This window comes from Otolemur garnettii, unplaced genomic scaffold (genome assembly GCF_000181295.1).
Source record: "Otolemur garnettii isolate 467f Iridium unplaced genomic scaffold, OtoGar3 scaffold00005, whole genome shotgun sequence".
In the NCBI taxonomy this organism is placed as follows: Eukaryota; Metazoa; Chordata; class Mammalia; order Primates; family Galagidae; genus Otolemur; species Otolemur garnettii.
Window position 1 is genome coordinate 31,024,978 of NW_003852400.1, and position 22,863 is coordinate 31,047,840.

The 22,863-nt window shown below is 37.1% G+C and overlaps 1 non-coding gene across 1 annotated transcript; it reads right to left on the reverse strand.

Moving 5' to 3' along the window:
* Positions 1-19,867: 19,867 nt before the first annotated feature.
* On the reverse strand, positions 19,868-19,974 carry LOC111722065. The gene has a single exon (XR_002771012.1). It is a non-coding gene; the product is annotated as a U6 spliceosomal RNA (small nuclear RNA).
* Between the last annotated feature and the right edge of the window lie 2,889 nt (positions 19,975-22,863).

Below are 22,863 nucleotides of genomic sequence, written 5' to 3' on the forward strand. Positions count from 1 at the left end.
AAACCACATTCACTCACAGGGTCCAAAACAGACTCAAAAAAGCCAGTCTGACCAGGGTTGCACCTAAGCGGCCATTGCTGGAGCTGGGAACAGACCTGATAGGGGACCATATTCCTACACAGGGGCTGTTTTAAACTTACCTTCTGCCTTCAAGCCCCTGATGCCAAATGGTTGTGACATTCCATCTTCCCCCATTCCCCTGCCCAAAGGATAGCAAAAGCAGTATATAAACCCCTAGACAGAAGGTCCAGATGGGCTACCTATCCCCCATTTGGCTTGCTGAAGGCTCTATTTTCCTTCTCCCCTTATCTCTTAATAAAATCTATTCTGTCTGTTACTTGTGGTGGTCCGTGGATTCATTTTTTGCATCGCTGATACCAAGGATTTGGCAAAGGGAGATTTTGCCTACAAATTACTAATTGAGTACAAAGGTGGACTTAAATTTACTTTGAGTGCTTTCCCCTCTATGTTATGCATCTGTTACCCAGATAGGGAAGAAGAGAATAGAGAATACTGCAATGTGACTGCGTAATGCTCTGAATAGTTTTGAACCTTTTATTCCTAATTTATTCTTTATTTTTTATTAATTATTCCTATTGAAAACTACAAGATTTCTCTAAATATTTAAGGTCAATTTACTTTAGTTAGTTATTAGTAAAATATATTGTTAATCCAGTTCATCTAATATCACACATACTACAGAAATAATCAAATATTTTAAAAGTTTTAATTTCTGGGATTAATTATAGCCAGAGAAATTTTATTTTCCCCTAAGGTAAAACATTCCACACTGTAGTTGCCACTTATATATCACTTAACTTCTTTTCTTATTTTAATCTTATAAATAGTTTCTGTGAGTCTTTAACAACAAAAAATTGCACATACAAAAACAAAACATGCAAACAAACAACAACAAAAAACCCTCATCATCATTTATCTAAGGTATTGCTTCAGGCTGCCAATGTAATAGCAGATAGTTCTAAGCTAAAGACAAATTGGTTCCTACAGATAAATATGTGAACCAGAACATTTAGCATCAATTTTTCTTGAACAAATTTATCCAATCCTAGGTTGTAGAAGAACATCTATATTAAACATAGACTTGTTCTGTTTAAAGCCACAGTGTGCAACTACAGCCAATACCAGTTCAAAAATCACACGTTGAATAATTTTTCCCGTCATATGGGAAATTTTTATTTAATTTTCTAACATTTTCTTGGAGTAATCGTCACATGTGCTTCAATAAATGTAAACATTAACTGTTGCTCTCATCTTAGTTCTGTTTTAAAAGAATTATATTTAATATACCTACAAATAGTTCACATGAAGCAAGAAACCTAATATTTATATTTTACAATAAATATTATGAATATCTCTCTCAGGGAAAGTTTAGATAATCTGCTTTACACATAGAAAATCTTGTTTCTAAATCTTAGACACTATAGTGTTTTGTTTTAACTTTTTTTCATACAGTTTTTACCGTAAAAGTAAAATAGTGCCTTTTAGCTATGGTTGGAAACCCTTTTCTTCTTCTTTTTTCTTTTTTTGCAAAGGGGGAAAATTATGCAAACTGTAAATAAGTAATGATTGCCAAAGATCAGAGGAATTTTACATAAGACCAAAGGAATTTAATCTGGTGCTTTGATAGATGTTTTAAATAATTCAGCACAGTGGTACCTTGAGAATTCCCAACAACTGACTTGCCCTCCAAGGTGTTAGAAGATGATTAGAAATTGGATAGTTTTAAGTCATGAATTAATTTTTGAACTTTTTCTAGATGTGGGGTGAAGTGTGTTCTTTTAAAGAGTTACTTTCCTATCTCTTTAGTATAAATACAAAAAAAAAAAAAAAAAAACCTGCTAATATGCTGGTCCTCAGTGTAGTAGAATCCACGCAGCCCGAGGCACAGTAGCATTTTTTTTTAAGAGTCAAGAATTCAAAATTAGTAGGCTAAAAAAAAAAATGATTTCACAGACATTGTCTTCTTCATCTAATTTTTCCTCTTCTCTTTATAAATATGTCTATAGATGTGATCCAAAATGGCCTGATTCTCAGACTTGAGGGAACCAGTTCTTGCTCGGTGGGTCAATTTTGCCTGTCTTCTAAATGGTTTTATCTTAGAGAGGTTAATTTTTTCCATGAGCTTAGATTTTCTCATGGGCAAAATAAAGAACTTGGACTCTGTGTTCTCTTTCAGTTCTGAAATGCTCTGAGCCTACTGCTCTTTAAATAATTTCTAAAAGAAGGCCCTTTATTATTCACTTCCTTCCTATTTGTCCAGCCAGCCATGCAGTTACTGACAGCTCCATAAACCTCAGCTTGCTTCATAAGCCCATGCTGATTTTTATGTAAATGGAGATTTCTTTCTGCCTTATGTCACAAGCAACACCTATTCATTCTGTAGTACCTTGTTCAAATATCTTCCCCTTTAAAAAATTTTTTTGTTCCACCCTAACAGAGTTCATTATGTCCTCCCTTAAGCCTTCACTTTTCTTGGTTTTATTTTTCTCTTTTTCATAGCAATCATTCTGTCTTAATATTCTTTTAAATATCACCAAATACACTATGATTTCTTTAAAGATAAGAATCATGTTTTGTCTTTGTATCTCCACAAGCAACGTATTTCACATTGTGAATACTCAATGAATGTTTGGTAAATGAAGAACAATTAGGTAGTTAATATGGCAAAAGTATATTTAGGAAAAGACTAGACATGAGACGGAGATAATGGTATTGGTTCTATTAATTATAAATTTTGTATTCATCTATGAATCATTTCAACTTGCTGAACCTCTTTGTTCAAGTATCAGTAACAATGCAAACATTGCCCGTCATACTGGATTAATTATTGCCACATGCCATAATAATTGAAATCAAATTATACATATATGTTTTAATTAAAATTATGTATAAAAATATGTTATATGTCATAAATATATAGAATTTGTCCATTAAAAATGTAATTGATGTTAACAATTACATATATAAAACTACTTTAAAACTGCATAGAAACATGCAATTGTAAAGGATTATTATCTGTCATCAACAACCACAATTGAATATAATACTGAAAATTCCCTTTGCTTGTTATAGTTTTTTGTTTTTTTTTTTTCCATTTACTCATCAAAAATAACTTTAAAACCTCTAGGTAGGAAAGTAAGATTCAATGTTCCAAATAACACATAAGTCAATAGTTACTGAAAATTTGTAATAGTTTTACAAATACCAAAATATTCTTTACAGTGTATTTTTTAGCTGGGCTAATTAAAAATGTTCTGCTCTTCATTGAAAAAATCTGCCCAAAATGATATTGAGCTTTAGAAACATCTGAACTTACACTAATGAGTACTGTTCCCCCGACTTTAGTTTGTTCTTTTTGAAACTTTATATTAACACTTAACTCCAAAAAAATGTACACCGGGCAAGAAAGTGATACTTTCTCTTATTGTTACAAAAATACTAAAAAATAAAACATGGTCAGTTCAATTTTCTTACATTGTATAATCGAGGATGCACAATTCCACAACAGATCTTCTCCTTAGGGGGCCACAGGTACAAATACTCAGAATGCCAATTGCCCACGAGGTCCAGCCGGGAGACATTAGTACCTTAGGGTGCAAGCTGTTCTGTGCTGACTTATCATGTGTTTACACTAAAATAGAATTGCTTGGCCAGACATGATGGCTAGCACTTTGGGAGCATGAGGTGTGTGGATTGCTTGAGCTAAGGAGTTGGAGAGCAGACTGAGAAAGACTGAGACCCCATCTCTACTAAAAATAGAAAAACCAGGTGAATGTTGTGGTAGGCACCTGTAGTCCCAGCTACTCAGGAGGCTGAAGCTAGAGGATTGCTTGATCCCAGAAGTTTGAGATTGCTGTGAGCCATGACACCATGGCATTTTACCTAGGGCAAGAGAGTAAGACTGTGTCTCTAAAACAGAGGCAGACTGTGTCTCTAAAAAAAGAGGCATTGCTTAAACTCTGCCAATGTGAGCCTCCCAATGTTTTATATGTGACCTGACAATTCTAAACTACACATTAACAGTGCTTTGCATTATAGTTGCAAAGGGTTTTAGGCTAAAATTAAAACTATAAAATAGATATCATGAAAAGAACCAGGTGATTTTAACACATTATTTTCACTGCCCTCTGTAAAAATATTCAAGATATTAATAATCTGAACAATAGGAACTAGCAAATTATATACATTTACATTTTCTGACAGAAAAGAAAAAACATATGCTATTTGTAGGCCATAATTTTTCTTGCTCAGATGCAGAATGTTATGGAAATTTTAAAAATGCTTCAAGGATATAGTCACTTTAAATCTGATGAGCAAAACCATTCTTATAATGCTACTTAAGATGAATGTGCAAAAAAATTAATAACATTTGCATAAATATAATGCATAGGTGCACAAGTGTGGATTTATAGATAAATAACTAGATGTAGATATGGCCACAGAAATAAATATGGAAATAGATGTGCAGACAAATCTTCATTACTAAATCAATATATCATTTTAGGAATAGTTCTGAAGTGCCAGGCTCCTCCTCTTCACAAACTCTCAAAAATCACGTAGTTTTCCATGAGGCCCTTCTTCTTCCCAGGGCCCTCTCTTCCCACTTCAATTGCTCTCCTCTATTGTCATGTAGACAACACTACTTTCTGACACAGTTTTGGTATACTTTTTCTCTAACTGTTGGGTTAATGATGGATTATAGTCCAAGAACAGTGTCCTTGCTCTTGACTCTCTCTAAAAGCCCACGCAACATTTATTTCATTCTTTCTGCAAACTTTCATATGTGATGTAGATTTTCTAAATGTCCAGACATAGGTCCTAAAAACTAGTACTCACTACAAAGTAAATATTATATCTTAAAGAAAAATTACTTTTTAATTTTTATTTTACTGAAGTGTACAAGGTCTAAACATTATAAGATGGCTCGTGGTAATTTTCATTACATCCTGGCATTTTTGGTAATGGATAGTTATTTCTCTCTCTCTCTTTTTTTTGCAATTTTTTTGGCCAGGGCTGGGTTTGAACCCTCCACCTCTGGTATATGGGGCTGGGGCCCTACTCCTTTGAGCCACAGGAGCCGCCCCTAATGGTTAGTTATTTCAAATTTACCTGAGAAGGACATAAGTATGCTTATTATCATTTAATAATCAAATATTTTAACCCACTGGCCTGTCTATCCTGAATTACTAAAAAGAACAACAGCAAGATGCTTATGGAACAACAGCAAAAACAGAAAATGAATATATATATTTTTTAATTTAAACTCAGTGTGTTGTTTAATCAGATTCCGACTTCCTAATCAGGAATTGCTTAGGTGGAAAAGAAGCTTCATTACTCCCTTTGAGAGAAAAATTACATAATAGACGAGAAGTTATATATTCTACATATACTTTAAAAGGCCTTATTTTACCCAGAATGTATACATATGTACATATGAGGGAATATGTTAGAGTACTTTTTAAACAGGGGCCGGTTCACTGTCCCTCAGACTGTTGGAGGGCCAGACTGCAGGCCCTGGTGATACCGGATTTTTAACACTGGATTTCCAGGCTCTTGGTCTCCACGATTTGATGAATAAATTGACGGACCGTAGAATGAACAGTGAAGTTTTATTTACAGCTCAAAGAACCAAACCTCCTTGCAGGGCAGGATACAAGTGTTACAACTCTTATGAAAACAACTCTTACAAAGAGCCAAGCCTCTTTGTAGAGCAGGATAGATGTGCTACAGCTCTTACAAAGGGCCAACCCTTTTTGCAGGGCAGGATCAGCAGTGGAAGTATTACAGCTACAGCTCTTACAAAGGACCAAGCCTCTTTGCAGGGCAGAGATCAGCAAAGGACCAACTCTCTTTGTAAGGCAGGATCAGCAGCGGAGGTGTTACAGCAACAGCTCAAGTGTTACAACTCCTACAAAGAGCCAAGCCTCTTTGTAGAGCAGGATCAGCACTAGGAGTGCCACAGCTTTCGCTTCTTCTTCTGGATGGTCTGTGATGGTCTGCTGAAGTCTTATTCTTCTGCTCTATCTTCCTCGAAGGTCTGCAACGATCTGCCCCCAGGCTCTCTGCTCAGGGTCTTATATAGGTGTAATAGCTTAGCTGTGATTGGCCTATAAAATGGACCGATCAGGAGCAGGATTGAAAATGGACTAATCAGGGATGGGCACCAGTTTTCCCTTGATTGACAGGTCCTCCAGCGCCACTCTACTGGAGCCTCTGGGGGAAGACAGCTCCCCCGCTTGCCCCAACCTGCCAGTTATTTTGCCAGCTGCTGCCACCAAGACAGAAGTGGCAGGTCCCCCAGGCCCTGCTCGACTGAGCTGGCTAGGGTGCCACTTTTCCAGTATCACTGGGACTAGTCGGTTGCTAAGCAGGACAGGCAGCAGAGGCAAAAACACCCAGCAATCCAGATAAATGTCCCTGGCAGGCCGCATGAGGCCCGTGGGCCATAGTTTGAGGAGGCCTGTTAGACCATGAGCAGCTGAACATGGAAATTATGTATCCATTTCAATTATATCAAGTCCACAAATAAGAAGAATCCATTAGTGTTGGCTGCGGAGGTGGAGAGGGTAGTGAGTATTTTTTCTCCCTTACAGTTTGCTCCACATTGACCAAGTTCTCCTTCCTTAATCTTTCAGGTCTCCTTCAGTTTCCTGTTTCCGTCTCTCCTGGGAGGATGTGGTGTAATGTGATTGGATAGTTGGAAAGGAGAAACAAGCAGGATCCACCAGCCTTTTGTTCTCAGGGCTCATTCTCTGCTCTGCTCCTCCACGTCATCATGGTGAAGAGTCTTTGCCAGGACTGAGCAGGTAAGTCCTTCTAGCTCTGGGATTTAGAATTCATCCTGCACCTGACACTTTACTCAAAAATGGAGACGTTTGACATAGTCTACTTCTCTCAACACTATTATATAGAGTGAGTACACTAATTCTGGCCAGACAGTTTGAAAGGTCGTATGCAAGTAAAGATTTAGAGGAAAAAATGAACCTAAGAACAGTTTTCACTGGCATTTGAAAACAATCATGAACAGAGCAAAGAAGGGCACAGGATGGGGATGGAGAGATGGCCCTTCCGGGGCCGGTATTGTAGCACAAGCAGAACTCCAAATGAGTCGTTTAGTCTGTGGCCTCTGTGGGTTACTATCATTATTTTATAGTTCAGTCCTAGAGAATTACAAATGAAGGATTTTCAATATTTACTCACATTTGGCCTAAGTATATTACGCAAAACAAAATATGTGTGTGTGAATATTGGGTACATATTTGCTCAAAATTTTCAAATATATCAAGCATAATGTTGTGTATGTATGCAGATATGTATATGCATGTCCATATGTGTACATGCATATACATTATCTTTATACATATGTATGTCTACACATACACATGTCTTTAGGCTGTAAACATTTCTGTTTATTTAAAAATTAACTAAATATTCTGATTACAAAGTCTAAATTTTACTTTTTCCTTTTTTTTTGCAACAGTCTCAAGCTATCGTGGGTAGAGTGCTGTGGCATCACAGCTCACAGCAACCTCAAACTCCTGGGCTTAAGCAACTCTCTTGCCTCAGTCTACTGAGTACTTGGGACTACAGGCGCCCCCCACAATGCCTGGCTAAAAAAGTCTAAATTGTTAGAAAATAGAAATCACCCATTGTGTACACACCCATAAAATCGCTCGCAGTCTATAAAATTTTGGTGTTTTCTACCAGATATTTCTCTCTTCCTCTGTCTCTTCAATTTCTTGCCTTCTCACTGTTTATTTGTATATTGTGGAGTTATATCAGATATAATTCATATTTAATGTATTTTCCCCAATATTCATTACTGAATCTGTTTATATAGTTATAATTATTTTTAAAAACTGTCTTAAACAGATGTTTCTTTAAATTAAATTGTCTTTTGTACATTGCTATTTACATTTTCCTATCATTTAAAAATATGTGTTCTTAAAATTCATAATGCCAAAGAGAGGTTCTAACTAACAGAATAGGGGAAGCAGACAGCAGGAGTGAAATTGGGGTTTATAGAACCTAAATTGTTTTTGTAATCTCATCACAAATGAGAAATGTGACCTTTCACACACCTGAATCTCATCTTGATTTCCATATACCCATGTATAAAAATCACAATCATAAGGACTGCTCATACTACATATATGTCACTGTTTTCCTTGAAGGTAACTGAGGCATCATTATTTAATATGCTTTCTTAGGCTATGGCAGTAAATTGATGTTTTTGTTTTTAATAATGGGAATAAAATATATCTCACATATGAAGTACACTGAGAAATTTTGCTATATGTCATTATATACTCAAGGACAAAAGTGTTTTTTTTTTTCTTAAAGAGTAAGCATTGTATAATAATAGGCCTAAGTGTTTCTTTCTTGATATTATAGCCACATTCAAGTAGACTGAAAAGAATCCAAGCCAAAACAAATAACTAGAGACTCCACAAACAAGGCTATTATGTATGAAGAGTTTTTTTCTCAATTTAATCAGAATTCTACAGATTACACTCTAAAACTCATGACATTATTTTCCAATCAGAGCTACTAGTTATAAATATTTGTAAATTCTCTAATTGTAAGTCATTCTATGTTCATAGAGAACCTTCTGATCCCTATCCACTTTATAAAAAAAACAATGAATTCAAATTACAGGTGAGGACTCGCTGAGATGCAACAGGTTAATTTGATATATTCTCTAGTTGTATATGTTTCTTAAAATTAAGAAATATTTAAAAACTAAAGTTTTGAATATTCATCTTTAGTAAGTGCCGTATAATCCGTTTTTCCTTGAAAATTTACAAAGGACATGTGATTATGTAAACATTTTCTCTGGAAATGCATTTAGACATAATCCTACATGAGTTACAAGAGATTTAGATTGTCATGTAAACCTGTGTTGCAACCACAGATTTTAGAGATAAACATGATTTCTTAGGTGGTTATTTTCACTATGACATATTTTATATACACAAGTGGACACAGTCAAGTCATTTCCAGGAATCTATAAAGAATTATCCTGTGATATGTTTTAAAATTTTAAACTAAGTTCAAGATTTGTTTAACATTTGGAGTGGAGGATACAGGAGATTAATTACAGCCCCAAACTCCAAATTCTTGAATGAATATCTTTGAGAAATCAGTGCTAATACTTGTTATGATTTGCTAATATTTTAGTAAACCTATTTTTTTTATTTTTTAATAGAAATAGCAACCAGTTTCCAACTACTTAAAAATACATTTGATGTATATTGAGGATGTCCTAGATAGTTTGATTTTGTTTTTACACTGCTGAACACCTCTTGAGTGAACTTCAAGCCAATCACATTTGATATGAATGTTTTCTGTCTAAAGTATTTCTTACCCCATTGGTAAACTTGTTATTTTTGTCTTATTTTGCTGCCTCCTTCAATATTAATCCAAGTTCTTTCAAAAGCTACCTGTTCAGCTCTTTCTTCTCTTCTCCTCCGCTCTCTCTCCTCCTCACTCTCCTCTTCACTCTCCTCACTCTCCTCTTCACTCTCCTCTTTTTCTCTCCTCTTTTCTCTCCTCCTTGGTGCTGCTCTGCAGCCTCCCTCCCCCACCAATAAAGATCTTTCATACAAGCAAAAAAAAAGCTACCTGTTCACCGAAAGGAGATGGCCTTTGGGTAGAAAAAAGAAAAATTTTTGATCAAAACTAAAATTAATTAATTGTCCTTCTATACTAGAAAAACGTTGGGTATGGATGTGGGCTGATTTTTGATACCTCTAGGATTCTTTCGTGCAACAAATATGCTCCTAAGTTGGTGAGACAGCTCACCAAAGAGAACATTAAAAGGGCCTACCTCAGGTTGGCTTTCCTTGACCTGTTCAAGCTTTACAGAGAGCTATTCAATGTGACTCCAAAACACACATTTTTGTGAACCATCCCCAAATTTAAAGAAAACAAAAGAAAAGCCCTCCACACTTGAGATAAAAATGATCAAGGCAGATAAGAGAGATAGTGATCAAGGAAGAAAAAAGGTGGATGCCAGAGATCTGTTGGGGTTTTGGTTATATTTCCTCCCTTCATTTCTGCCTCCTATTCTGTTCTCTGTGCATCCCACATGCCTGGAGCTGAGCTCAGTCAGACAGCAGGGGAGTGTTTAGAACCAGGCATATCTTCCTCTCTCCAATTTGAAGTCATCACACTGAGGCACAACCTCTACTTAAAATAGCCAGGCAAGTGGCATGGGTGGATGGCAGAAGACCTTTTGTGAGATACCCTTCATTTCATTGTGCCTGAATAGAACTAAGACAAAGCTGGATCTGGTTGAGAAAATGGCCAACGGAGTGTTTTATGAGATTTAAGAATGATTTTGATGATGGGACACAACACACTGACATTCAGAGAGGTGAACGAATGAAGTCATCATTTTTTTTTTTTTTTTTTTTTTTTTGGTAGAGACAGAGTCTCACTTTTTCGCCCTCAGTAGAGTGCAGCGGAGTCACTCCAGCAACCTCCAACTCCTGGGCTTAGGCGATTCTTCTGCCTCAGCCTCCCAGGTAGCTGGGACTACAGGCGCCCGCCACAACGCCCAGCTAGAATGAAGTCATCATTAGTTACAACTTCAAACCAAAGAAGGTTACCACACAGGGTTACGTGGGAGGTTGAATCCAGGGACAGGTGACAGAACACTGGAGCTCTAGAGGCAGCCTATTTATGGTAAGCAGGTAAAGTTAGCTAGAATCCCCAGAATCCCTGTGGACTGGCAAATGTGAATAATTTTGTGGGCTCTGAGGCATAGAAGCTGTTCCTTTTATCTGGTACCTGCCTCCAGGAGGATTAGGGTAGGTGCTTAGTGGTCAGGAGTGTAAGAGTCTTATAAGACACTTCTTGAGATAGTATTTAATCAATTATTCAAGATAGGGCATTGTCCAGCTTATAACCACAACCTCAACTCAGGTTAAGACAGCATTTCCAAAGGAAAACAAACAAACAAACAAACAAAAACTAAACTAAAGAAAATATATCTAACTCCTTTATGAATTTACTTCTGAGCTTGAATATTTGAAATATATCAGTAGTCCAAATAGTATATGAAACTTTTAGAGAGTTGAGCATAAGTTGCCTTAAACAGCATAGAAATCACTGTTATGGGAGTATAAAGGAAGAAAATAAGATGCCCCATAAACAAATTGCCCATTTATATGGCATTAGTTAACAAAATCAAAATGTTTAGGGTCTCTAACAGCATCTTGGTGAGTTTGTGAAGTATGTTGAAGTATGAGATATCTTATTTGTGGAAATAACACCTTGGGTTAAGCTAGAGAGGTATAGTAGTCACATCATTGGAGTAGTTTTGACGTGTGTCTTTGGAGTAGTTTTGACTTTTGACTTTGTATGTCAAAGTCAGTGATATTTGTTTATAGGGGAAGTGGTGCTTGTGGTGGTCATGGTTGGAGACCCAGGGCAGGAGGTTATAGTGGCAAGTTGAAGAGTAACTGTAGAGGAGTTGAGGAGTGTGAAATCCAGTTGAAAGATGAACCAATACGAGGTCATGGCCTATTGAGGATAGTGATGATATTCCTTAATTTTTAGAATGGAACTGTTAGTTTAAGATTTCCCCCAAGGGAACCCTTGTATACTGTTAGTGGAAACATAAGTTAGTACTGGAACTATGAAAAATGATGTGAAGGTTCCTCAAACCTAAAAATAAAACTACGATATGATCTCACAGTCCTCCTTCTGAGCATTCATTCAAGGGACTTTGAAGTCAATATATTGAAGAGATATTTGTACTCCAATGTCCATCACAGCATTATGCACAAAAGTGAAGATAAGGAATCAAATTAAATGTCCATTAATGGATAAAATAATTGTAGTGTATGAACACAATTGAGTACTATGGTCTTAAAAAAATGAAATTTTGTCATTTGTGAAAACGTGAATGAACCTGGAGAACATTATGTTAAGTTAAATAAGCTAAGCACAGAAAGACCAATATTTGTGTTCTCGCTCATGTATGGGGACTAAAAAATTCAAGTGCACAGACGTAGAGAGCAGAATGATGGCTATCAGAGGTTGTGGGCTGTGGGCAGAAGGTAAGGAAGACAGAATGGGGGAGATTCTGTTCACAAGGTACAAAGTTTCAGTTAGACGTGAGGGATAAGTTTTTGAGATTCATTACACAGTGTAGTGATTACAATTAATAAAAATGAATTGTATGTTTCAGTATTGCCACCAGAACAAATTTCAAATATCTCATCACAAAAGATGATGAGAAAGTGAGGTTCTGGATATGTTAATTAGCAAATCAGTTGAAGTATCCAGACACATGTTGACAAGGCAGTCAACTGAATGGTATTTAGCTACACTTGACTGATCATTGTTGTCCAATATTAATTTTCCTCTGGCTTCTATTTTTGTCATGTGGGCTTGTTTAATTATGAGATATGGTGTTGATTTCCATATCTTTGAATGTGATTGTTATTTACTAAGTAAAGTTTTAGATCTTCTTTCTTGATAGTAAACACTGTCAGTAGAAATGGACATGGAAAACTAATTTTAGCTTCCTGGAGAAGATTAGTAGATAAGCCTGGATCAATTATCTACCCTGTAAAAGTCAAATATTAAGGAAGGTCTTAGGGGTGGTAGAAATTCAGGCTCATATGGGTTCTATACCAGACGGGAAGGTGCCTTGCCCATCAGACAGTGTATGGTCAATTGGTACTAGGGAAGTATGTGACCTCAGGTTAAAAATTTATAAAGATAGGGTAAAACATTATTAAAGGGTCTCATATTATTATAAGTCTTCATAGACTATGTACTGTACATGGAGGCAATACATATTCCACTTTAAATATAGAATATATTATGGGAATTTTTTAAGTTAATATGAGATATGAATAGCCAACTTAGTTTGAATTAAGAGATGTTAAGAAGTGAGACAAGAAAGTGATGCATAGGGACATATTGGTCATTTATAACTTTAAGTGGCATTCATTGAAGAGTCTATTTGGTTCTCAATTATATCAGCTATCTGGAACCTATTGGAGAAGTAAAAGTTCTGTGGAATGATCCCAATAATGTATATTATGAAAAGTGAAATGTGTGCCTGGATCACAATAAATTATGTATAGAACTCCAAAAGATGTAAGGAGTGTCCATGAGGCCTTATATGGTGGTTTTAGTATGTGTAGAAATATTTGTGATTTATATTTTTGGTATTTATGAGGGAAGAGATTCACAGAGTTTAGTTTTTTGTTTTTGTTGCCTAGACGAGAGTGCTGTGACATCAGCCTAGATCTCAGCAACCTCAGACTCCTGGGTGCAAGCATCCTCCTGCCTCAGCCTCTCAAGTAGCTGAGATTACAGGCAGCCATCACAACACTTTGTTGGTTTTCTATTTTTACTAGAGACTGGGGCTTCCTCTTTCTTAGGCTGGTCTCAAACTCCTGAGCTCAAGTGATTCTCCTGCCTCCACTGCCCAGAGGGCCAAGATTACAGTCCTGACCTTCCACTCCTGGCCACACAAAGTTTTTTATTGTAAAGAGGAGAACTCTTAGGCAATGTCCCAAGTGTTTTTAAAAATGTGTAGATAGAGCCATTTATTGAGTAGTACTTCCAGTGTTAGGATGAGTGGCTGAAGTTCAGTCAATGGTGCTGCCCTCTGGGCCCTATACTTTCTCAGCAACAGCTTGATTAAGGGATGTAACTGGCATCATTCTATCATATCACTTATGATGGTGGCAGTTCTACCCATACTGTCTATTAATTCCCATTACTACTTGCAACTCTGAACCAGAGAAGGCTGCCAACAAAATGTTTGCACCTGAGGTAATAGAAAACTGAGGCTGTAGGGGGTGGTTTATGAATAACAAATGTCTTTGGTTTAGCGAGGTATTCAGCATCCATGTAGATTAGATAATTTGATTATTTTAGTGAGCTCTGGGGCATCCCAGTAGTTTGGTATCATTAGGTCAGGTGCTTAGTGGCACAGAGCATGATAGTCCAGTAAAGGAAGTGGTTGAGGTGTGTACTTAATTAACTGATTAAGAGGGGGAACTGACAGGCTCACAGGCAAGGCTCAAAATTGGACTAAAACAACAAATTTTAATTCATAAACAAAATACATATATATCATAGGCAAAGCAATGGAGGGATTAGAATGGCCCTATCTGCAGGAGGAGTGTCCTAGACCAGGCAAATGGAAGTCATGGCCAGACCCCAGGCAAATCATAAGTCAGCACCAGAAAGACTGGTACATGCTCAGATGCCAACAAAGCAGGCAACAGACAACACTGTGGGGAGGAGAATGTCTCCTCATTGTGCCGGAAGGGCATATACGTTCTCCTTTGCTCCTACCTAGCCCACAACTGACACTGAGATTGACAAAATATGGAAGGATGATAAATTTTAGAACAATGGTAATTTTATATTTAAAATAAAATCTAATGAAAGACAAAGTTACATAAAAAATTATTGGATTGGATTAAATTTACTGGTTGGACTAAATTATGTAATTTTTGTTCTATATTCTATATTGGTAAATTTTGACCAAACCAAAAAAAAAAAGGAGATGGACAGGTGGATTTTAGTCTGCAGACAGCTTGATCACATTCAATCCTCTGACTTAATCTACATTCGTGGAGTTTATTGCTTTCCAATCTCTTTTAGTCTGTCTGAAGTACTTTTTGGATCCAGAGGATGCATATGTATGCCCTTGATTCATCTTTTGTTACTATGTGCACTCACTTCCTTTAATCTAGATTTTCTGGGTCTCACAAATTGTTAATGAATAACTTGCAAATATTATTTGTGCCACTTTACAAACTGATATGTCTGTTATCGCTAATCAGTGTTCCCTTCTTTGGTGGATGATGCATCTCTTTCTGTTGAAAATACCACCGCCCCCCCATTGACTCCATAGCTCCCTATACCTACACCCATGTTCCTCTGGCTCATCCTTACAGATAAATTCCATGAAAGTTCTGTTAATATTTATTTTTTTGTCCTTAGCTTCTATTTTTAATTGACTTTAAAGTAAACTATAATGTACACATACATATGCACACACAAAAGAGCACATATGAAGTATACTATAGTTTATAGAATAAAGTATAAAGCAAATCAATGTACCCACTGTCCAGCCAAAGAAATAGAATACTACTACCTCATATAGACCTCCCATACTTACTCTCCTCCTCTCAAATATGTTTTTAAAACTTTTCTTTCTTTTTTTCATCATTTTAGAGCACAGGCATGTGCATATGCACTATATTGCTTATTATTGTTATTTCTATAAAAAAATTAACTGTGTCACCACCCATCAGGCCCTTGTGGCTCTGGTCCTCACTGTAGGAAGTAACCAGGCATGACGAGGATTAGAAGTGCAAGCTTGAGGGAGGCGGGCTAGCCCTTCATTGCAGGGCAGCCCTGAGGAACCTCCACACTAACCTTTTATTGAGACAGAACAATACAGGTGAGGGGAGTAATTAACAATGACTCCATGCTGAAGGGCACAGGCTCTTCTTCCACAAGGAACACCTATAGACAAATGGCCTGAGGTCCACCCCTCAGCTGCAGATCATCTTGCTCAGATGTCATCTGGCTCTTGGCATCCCCTACGTTTCCCCCCTCTAGTGTATTAAAGACATTTCTGAATAGGCAAAGGAGAAAATTTGTTGTTGGTTATTTCAGCCATTCTCCTCACCCAGGAGCTTTTTGCTAAGTAAAAGAAACAAAAGGGAATATAAGTATAACAAAAATACACCAACAGAGCTAATCCAGTTATAAAGGATTTATAATTTAGCCAAACTAGGCATAGGGGAAAATACGTCCCCTTTGTGCTAATCACCATTCAACTAAGCACTACGGGCTGACCCATAGGGCTCACGATGCTTCCATGGGAAGTAGTAAGCACTACCCGAAGCTAAGTTAGGTGGGAAAAGGGCTGCACCAAACTCAGACCCTTTCCAAAGAGCAGTATAACTTTAAGTAAAGATCAGCTGAAACAGATATAAATCCAACAAGTGAAATTCTCTTACCTGCTGATACCAGAATAACCTTTACCTTAAAGCCTGTTGTTCAAGGTCTTTGTTGTCATAACCTTTCAAGGTTTAAAAGATGCATCCCAAGCTTGCCTGGGGCTTAATATATAGCCCAAATAATAAAATCCTGTATCAATCTTCCCATTCTGCATAGAAGTTCCAACTGCCTCTTAGGGAAAAGGGCACTGACTGCTCTTAACTGCTTCCTGCTGATGATGGACAGTGATATGGGAGAGGCAGCTAGAGTTCCCACAGAGGTGATTGATCCAGGGTTTCCCTATTATGAAATTACCTAGGCTAAGGCCCTGTGAATAAAAGAAAAGCTAGTGGAAAAAAAATTTGTTCAGGTGCTGGCAAGGTTTCCTGCTTGTGTCAAGGCTTAATCCAGTGGGCTAGTAGCCACTGTTTCTCTTGATGTTCTATAATATGAGCAAAACCTCTACCCTAATGCATAACCAGGCTTCCACTTTGCTGAGAGTGAAAATAACTCTAATGAGCATATACTTAGGACTATTAAGCTGTATGGGCTGCTACCTTTCCCCTCCTTTTTATGTACAAACAAAATAATTTTTAATGTGGTAAGGGTAGTTCTTCCTATTATCTAGCCATTTTCTTGCTAGGCAAAGTATGGTAATTGACAAAGTTCCAAATTCCAGGTATAGGCTCTTTAAATGAGGAAGCCCAATACAAATGTAAACTATTAGCTTGTGCTAGGGAAAAACCGTGATTATAATGCCAATTCCCTCAAAGGTCTTTTTAAGTTGAGAAAACAGACTGAGAAAATCTCAGCTGAGAGAATTTACCATTTCTTTAACTATGAGAACTTTAATGGACAAACAAAAGATAATGCTTTCTCTGCAATCTTTGTGAGCAAGGATTTTTCTCTCACTATTCCAAAGGCTTTGCTACTCGTGGTCCTAAGTCCACCCTTCACAGATCTTAAAAGACTGTTACTCGAGGACTAATGGTTCTTCCCTTCACAATTCCTCTTAAAGGCTGTTACTTGCAGTCCCTTCAGGAGTACCACCCTTCACAATTCCTCGGTAGTGGAGTTTTTCCTGCTTAAACTGCTTTTCCAGCAGAACTTTTGCTAATTGACTCCAGACTCATTTTTCAAATGGAGTTCCCTAGCACAAAGGTGGTTTAACTCTTGGTCTACTTATTCTCCATCATCATCCATTGGTCTGGTTTAGTTTCCTCAGTTTTACACTGAGGCACCACAGGTCTCACCAAGCTGGCAGAGTGCTCCCATGGCATAAATTGAATTATATTGTCTTTCCACGAATAGTTTGAAATAAAAGAAATTAAAAAACACCTCACTTATTTTGTGCGAGGTTCTCTCACTTTTGGATTGGCCATAAGGTCCCACTTGCCGTGAGTGGAGTTTCCCTTTGGACTTTTCCCTGCTGTCTACCAAAGGCTTCACTTACATCCAGATGTCACTTTCCCCTTTGGTCCACATCCCTAGTGTCCTGCTGCATCCTGTCAACTTATGCCACATGTTGCGACCTGTAGGGGCACCTAGGGCCCTGTTCTTGATCACTGCAGGAAGGAACCAGGCATGATGAGGATTAGAAGTGCAAGCAACCTCTGCACTAGTCTTTTATTGAGACAGAACAATACCAGTAAGGGGAGTAATTAACAATGACTACATGCTGAAGGCTCGGGCTCTTCTTCCACAAGGAACACCTATGGATGAGTGGCCTGAGGTCCACCCCTCCACTGCAGATCATCTTGCTCAGCTGTCATCTGGCTCTTGGCATCCCCTACATAACTGTGTATATTATTCCATGTCTTGGCTTTGTTATCTAACATTACACTTTTTGAAATTTATGCATGGTAATCCGATTATCTTTAGTTCCTTATATTTTATTTTTTAATTAAATTATAGCTGTGTACATTAATGCAATCATGGGGTATAATGTGCTAATTTTATATACAATTTGAAATATTTTTATCAAACTGGTTAACATAGCCTTCACCGCATTCTTAGTTATTGTGTTAAGACATTTATATTCTACATTTAATAAATTTCACATGTACCTTATAAGATGCACCATAGGTGTGGTCCCATCAATTATCTTCACCCATCCTTCCCCTACCCCTCCATCCCTCTCCCATTTCCTCTTCTTCTTGGGCTATAATTGGGCTATAGCTTTCATATGAAAGCTACAAATTAGTTTCATAGTAGGGCTGAGTACATTGGACACTTTTTTTCCATTCTTGAGATACTTTGCTGACAAGAATATGTTCCAGCTCTATCCATGTAAACATGAAGGAGGTAAAATCTCCATCTTTCTTTAAGGCTGCATAATATTCCATGGTGTACATATACCATAATTTATTGATCCATTCATGGGTTGATGGATACTTGGGCTTCTTCCATGACTTAGCAATTATGAATTGGGCTGCAGTAAACATTCTGGTACAAATATCTTTGTTATAATGTGATTTTTGGTCTTCTGGATATATATCTAGTAGAGGAATTGTAGGAGCAAATGGCAGGTCCATTTTTAGATCCCTAAATGATCTCCAAACATCTTTCCAAAAGGAACATATTAGTTTCATTCCCACCAGCAGTGAAGTGTTCCCTTTTCTCCACATCCACGCCAACATCTCTGGTTTGGGGATTTTGTGATATGGGCTAATCTTACTGGAGTTAGATGATATCTCAAAGTAGTTTTGATTTGCGTTTCTCTGATGATTAAGGATGATGAGCATTTTTTCATATGTCTGTAGGCCATGCACCTGTATTCTTCAGAGAAGTTTCTCTTCAGGTCCCTTGCCCACCCTGCGATGGGATCACTTGTTCTTTTCTTGCTAATACATTTGAGTTCTCTGTGGATTCTGGTTATTTTATTTTATTTTATTTTAGTTTTTAGAGACGGAGTCTCACTTTATCACCCTTAGTAGAGTTCTGTGGGGTCACACTGCTCACAGCAACCTCCAACTCCTGGGCTTAGGTGATTCTTTTGCCTCAGCCTCCTGAATAGCTTAGACTACAATCACGGCCACAATGCCTAGCTAGGATTCTGGTTTTTAAACCTTTGTTGGAGATGTAACCTGCAAATATCTTCTCCAATTCTGAGGCTGTCTGCTTGCTTTACTTACTGCATTCTTGGCTGCACAGAAGCTTTTTAGTTTGATCAGGTCCCAGTAATGTATTTTTGGTGTTGCTTCAATTACCCGGGAGATCCTCCTCATAAAACATTTGCCCAGGCCTATTTCTTCAAGTGTTTTCCCTGCACTTTTTTCTAGTTTTTTTTTTTTTTTATAGTTTCATGTCTTAAGTTTAAATCTTCAATCCAGTGAGAGTCTGTCTATCTTAGTTAATTGTGAAAGGTGTGGGTCCAGTTTCAGTCTTCTGCAGGTCACCAGCCAGTTCACCCAGTACCATTTGTTAAATAGGGAAACTTTTCCCCCTGAATGTTTTTTTTTTTTTTTTGAGACAGATCCTCAAGCTGTCCCCCTGGGCAGAGTGCCGTGGCATTACAGCTCACAGCAACCTCCAACTCCTGGGCTCAAGCGAGTCTCCTGCCTCTGCCTCCCAAGTAGCTGGGACCACAGGCGCCCGCCACAACGCCCGGCTATTTTTTGGTTGCAGCCGTCATTGTTGTTTGGCGGGTCCGGGCTGGGGATTCGAACCCACCACCTTAGGTGTACGTGGCTGGCGCCTTAGCCGGTTAAGATATAGGCGCCGAGCCCCCTTGAATGTTTTTAATTGGCTTGTCAAAGATCAAATAATGAAAAGTAACTGGGTTCATCTCTTGGTTCTCTATTCTGTTTCATATATCTACCTCTCTGTTTTTGTGCCAGTACCATGCTATTTTAAAAATATGGAACGTTTCACGAATTTATATGTCATCCTTGTGCAGGAGCCGTGCTAATCTTCTCTATATCATTCCAATTTTAGTATATGTGCTGCAGAAGTGATCACTTTATATTTTATTATTGCAAGCCATTCCATTGTTTGGCAGTAATGTAAATTATGACTCCATTTTGATATTTATGAATAGAAAGGGTTTTTTTTTACATTTTTATTAGAATAAGACTGCTGTAATAATTAGGATCAAGTTATGTTGAAAGTGACAGAAAGCTAAAGATAAATGTGCTAAAAAACAAAATAGAAATTTATGTCTCTTCCACATAAACACCCCAATAGGGAGTTCAGATCCTATGTTTTGCTCCATGTTGTCAGGACCCCATGCTCCTTTTATCGAGTTGCTTCTTTGTAGTTGGCCTCCAATCCCAATTCAGGTCTTTATTCAGAATTACAGCTACAGTCTCAGCCGCAGTGTTGGCAGCCTAGCTATCAGGAGGACGGAAAAGGAAAGAGAAAGTACATTCCATGCTTTAAGGAACACTGATGGGAAGTTATACACACCATCTCTGCTCAAATCCCACTGCATAAAACTAAGTCTTGCTGCATGCCTAGCTGTCTGTAGTCTTTATTGTGGTTCACTATGGGCACAGCTAATAATACATGATTTTAATAATAATAATAAATAATGATCATCTTCCCAGAAGAAGAAGAAATCCTTTTATCATAAGGACACGTGCACTAGAGTGTTTATTGCAGCTCAATTTACAATCACCAAATCTGGAAACAGCGTAAATGTCCACAAACTCAGAAATGGATTGTCAAACTGTGGTATATGTACACCATGGAATACTACTCAGCCACTAAAAAAGACAGAGACTTTACATCTTTTGTATTCACCTGGATGGGAATGGAACACATTATTTTTAGCAATGTATCACAAGAATGAAGAAGCAAGAATCCTATGTACTCCATCCTCATATGACAACAATTTATGACAATTAATGACAAGGTGGGGGTGGGGGAAGGGGAGAGTAGAGAGAAGGAAGGAGAGAGGGGATGGGGGTCACAGAGGGTGGTACACCTTTTGGTGTGGAACTCTATAATGAGAGGGTCTTTATCTGACACAAGCAGTCAATGTAACCTGGTTCTTTGTACCCTCAATGAATCCCCAGCAATAAATTAAAAACAAAGAATTAAAAAAAAAAAACATGCTGAGAATGAATAATGGGAAACAGCTAAAAAATTGTGCCCAGCCAGCTATGGATAGTCTCATACAGAATTCTGGGTGCATATGTACAAGAGTTTTTCCAAAAGAGGAATGGCTAAGTCATAGCATATGCACATGTATATTCAATTTTAAGGATAAAGCAAATATTTTCCATGGTTGCCATTCAGTTTATATTTACACTTAAGTGCTTTTTATCTTCTCAGACATAAGTATGGTATTTATTTTAATTTTTTCTTTCCCTTCTTCTTTTTTTTTTCTTCACTTCTACTCCCACCCTTCTTCTTCTAGCTTTTTGGCAATCTGCTGTGAAATGTTGTCAAGTTGTAGTTTTAACGGCATTTTCCTGACTACTAAAGAATTTGAACATTTTTCCATAAAGTTATGTGTCAATAATGTTTCCTCTTCTGTTGAAATGTCTGTTTGTGTATTTTGCCCACTTTTCTATTTGGTTGTTTGTCTATTTAATATTCTTACCTAGGATTTTTTCGTATACTTTATAGATTACTCCTTCACTGGTTACATGTGTTGCAAATGTCTTCGACGTTTAAAGGGTTTATTTTTCAACCATTAATGATGCTTTAAATGAAATATTTCTAATTTTAATTTCTCTAGCTGAACATTCTTTTCAAACAGTGAAATCATAGGTCCATTTTTTTTAATAGTTTAAAATTTTGGTTTCATCTTTTGGGCTTTAACGCAGCTGACTTCACTTTTATGGCATAATGCATGTACAAATTAAGTCTATTTTCTGACATTTTTTTCTTTACGGAAAGCCAACTGTCCACCACATGTTATAATATTTCCTTACTGATCAGCCATTAAACCTTTCTCATATTTGTGTGTGTGTGTGTGTGTTCTAGTTTAGTTTCAATGATCTGTTTACCTATCTCTGAGTCAATGCCACCCTGTCTAAAGCAGCAGTTCTCAACCTGTGGGTTGCGACCCACAGGGACTTTATTAAAGGGCTGCAGCATTAGGAAGGTTGAGAACCACTGGTCTAAAGAGTTGTGTTTAACCCTGTGTGATAAGGCATAAAACAAATCAGCTCCATTTGGGTTTTCTTCAATTCTTTTCAATTCTTGGTCCTTTGCTTCTGACTATAAATGTTTTAATCAGCATGTCAGGTTATACATACACATAGAAAACTGTATTGAAATTTTTTATCCATTTCCTCTATGTTTTCTAGTTTATTTACATAAAGATTTTTGCAGTATTCATGGATAATAGTTTATATTTCTGTAGAACCAGCTACGATGTATTCTTTTTTATATTTCTGATTGAGGTTATTTGAGTCCTTTCTTCCCTATTTCTGGTTAATCTGGCGAGTCATCTATTGATTTTTTTAATCTTTTTGAAGAGTGAACATTTTATTAATGTTTTGTATTTTTTTTTTGTTTCTATTTTGTTTAGCTCTGCTCCGAGTTTTGTAATTTCTTTCTTTCTGCTGCTTTTCGCTTGGTTTGTGCTACTTTTTCTGGTTCTTTGAGATGTGACATTAGGTTGTTCATTTGTGATCTGTCTTTTTGATGATGTCATTTAGACTATGAACTTTCTCTGCAGGGTTGTATTTACTGTATCCTATAGATTTTTAAAGTTTGTATCTCCTGTGTCTTTCAGATTGAGGAATCTTTTGATTTCTATCTTAATTTCATCATTGAACATTTCATCATCATTCAAATTAAGCATTGTCTGTATCCTTGAAAAGAAGACTATTTTTACATGTTCTATCTCTTAATGTCAAAAAGAAAATAGAACATTACTGGAGCTTTTTTATT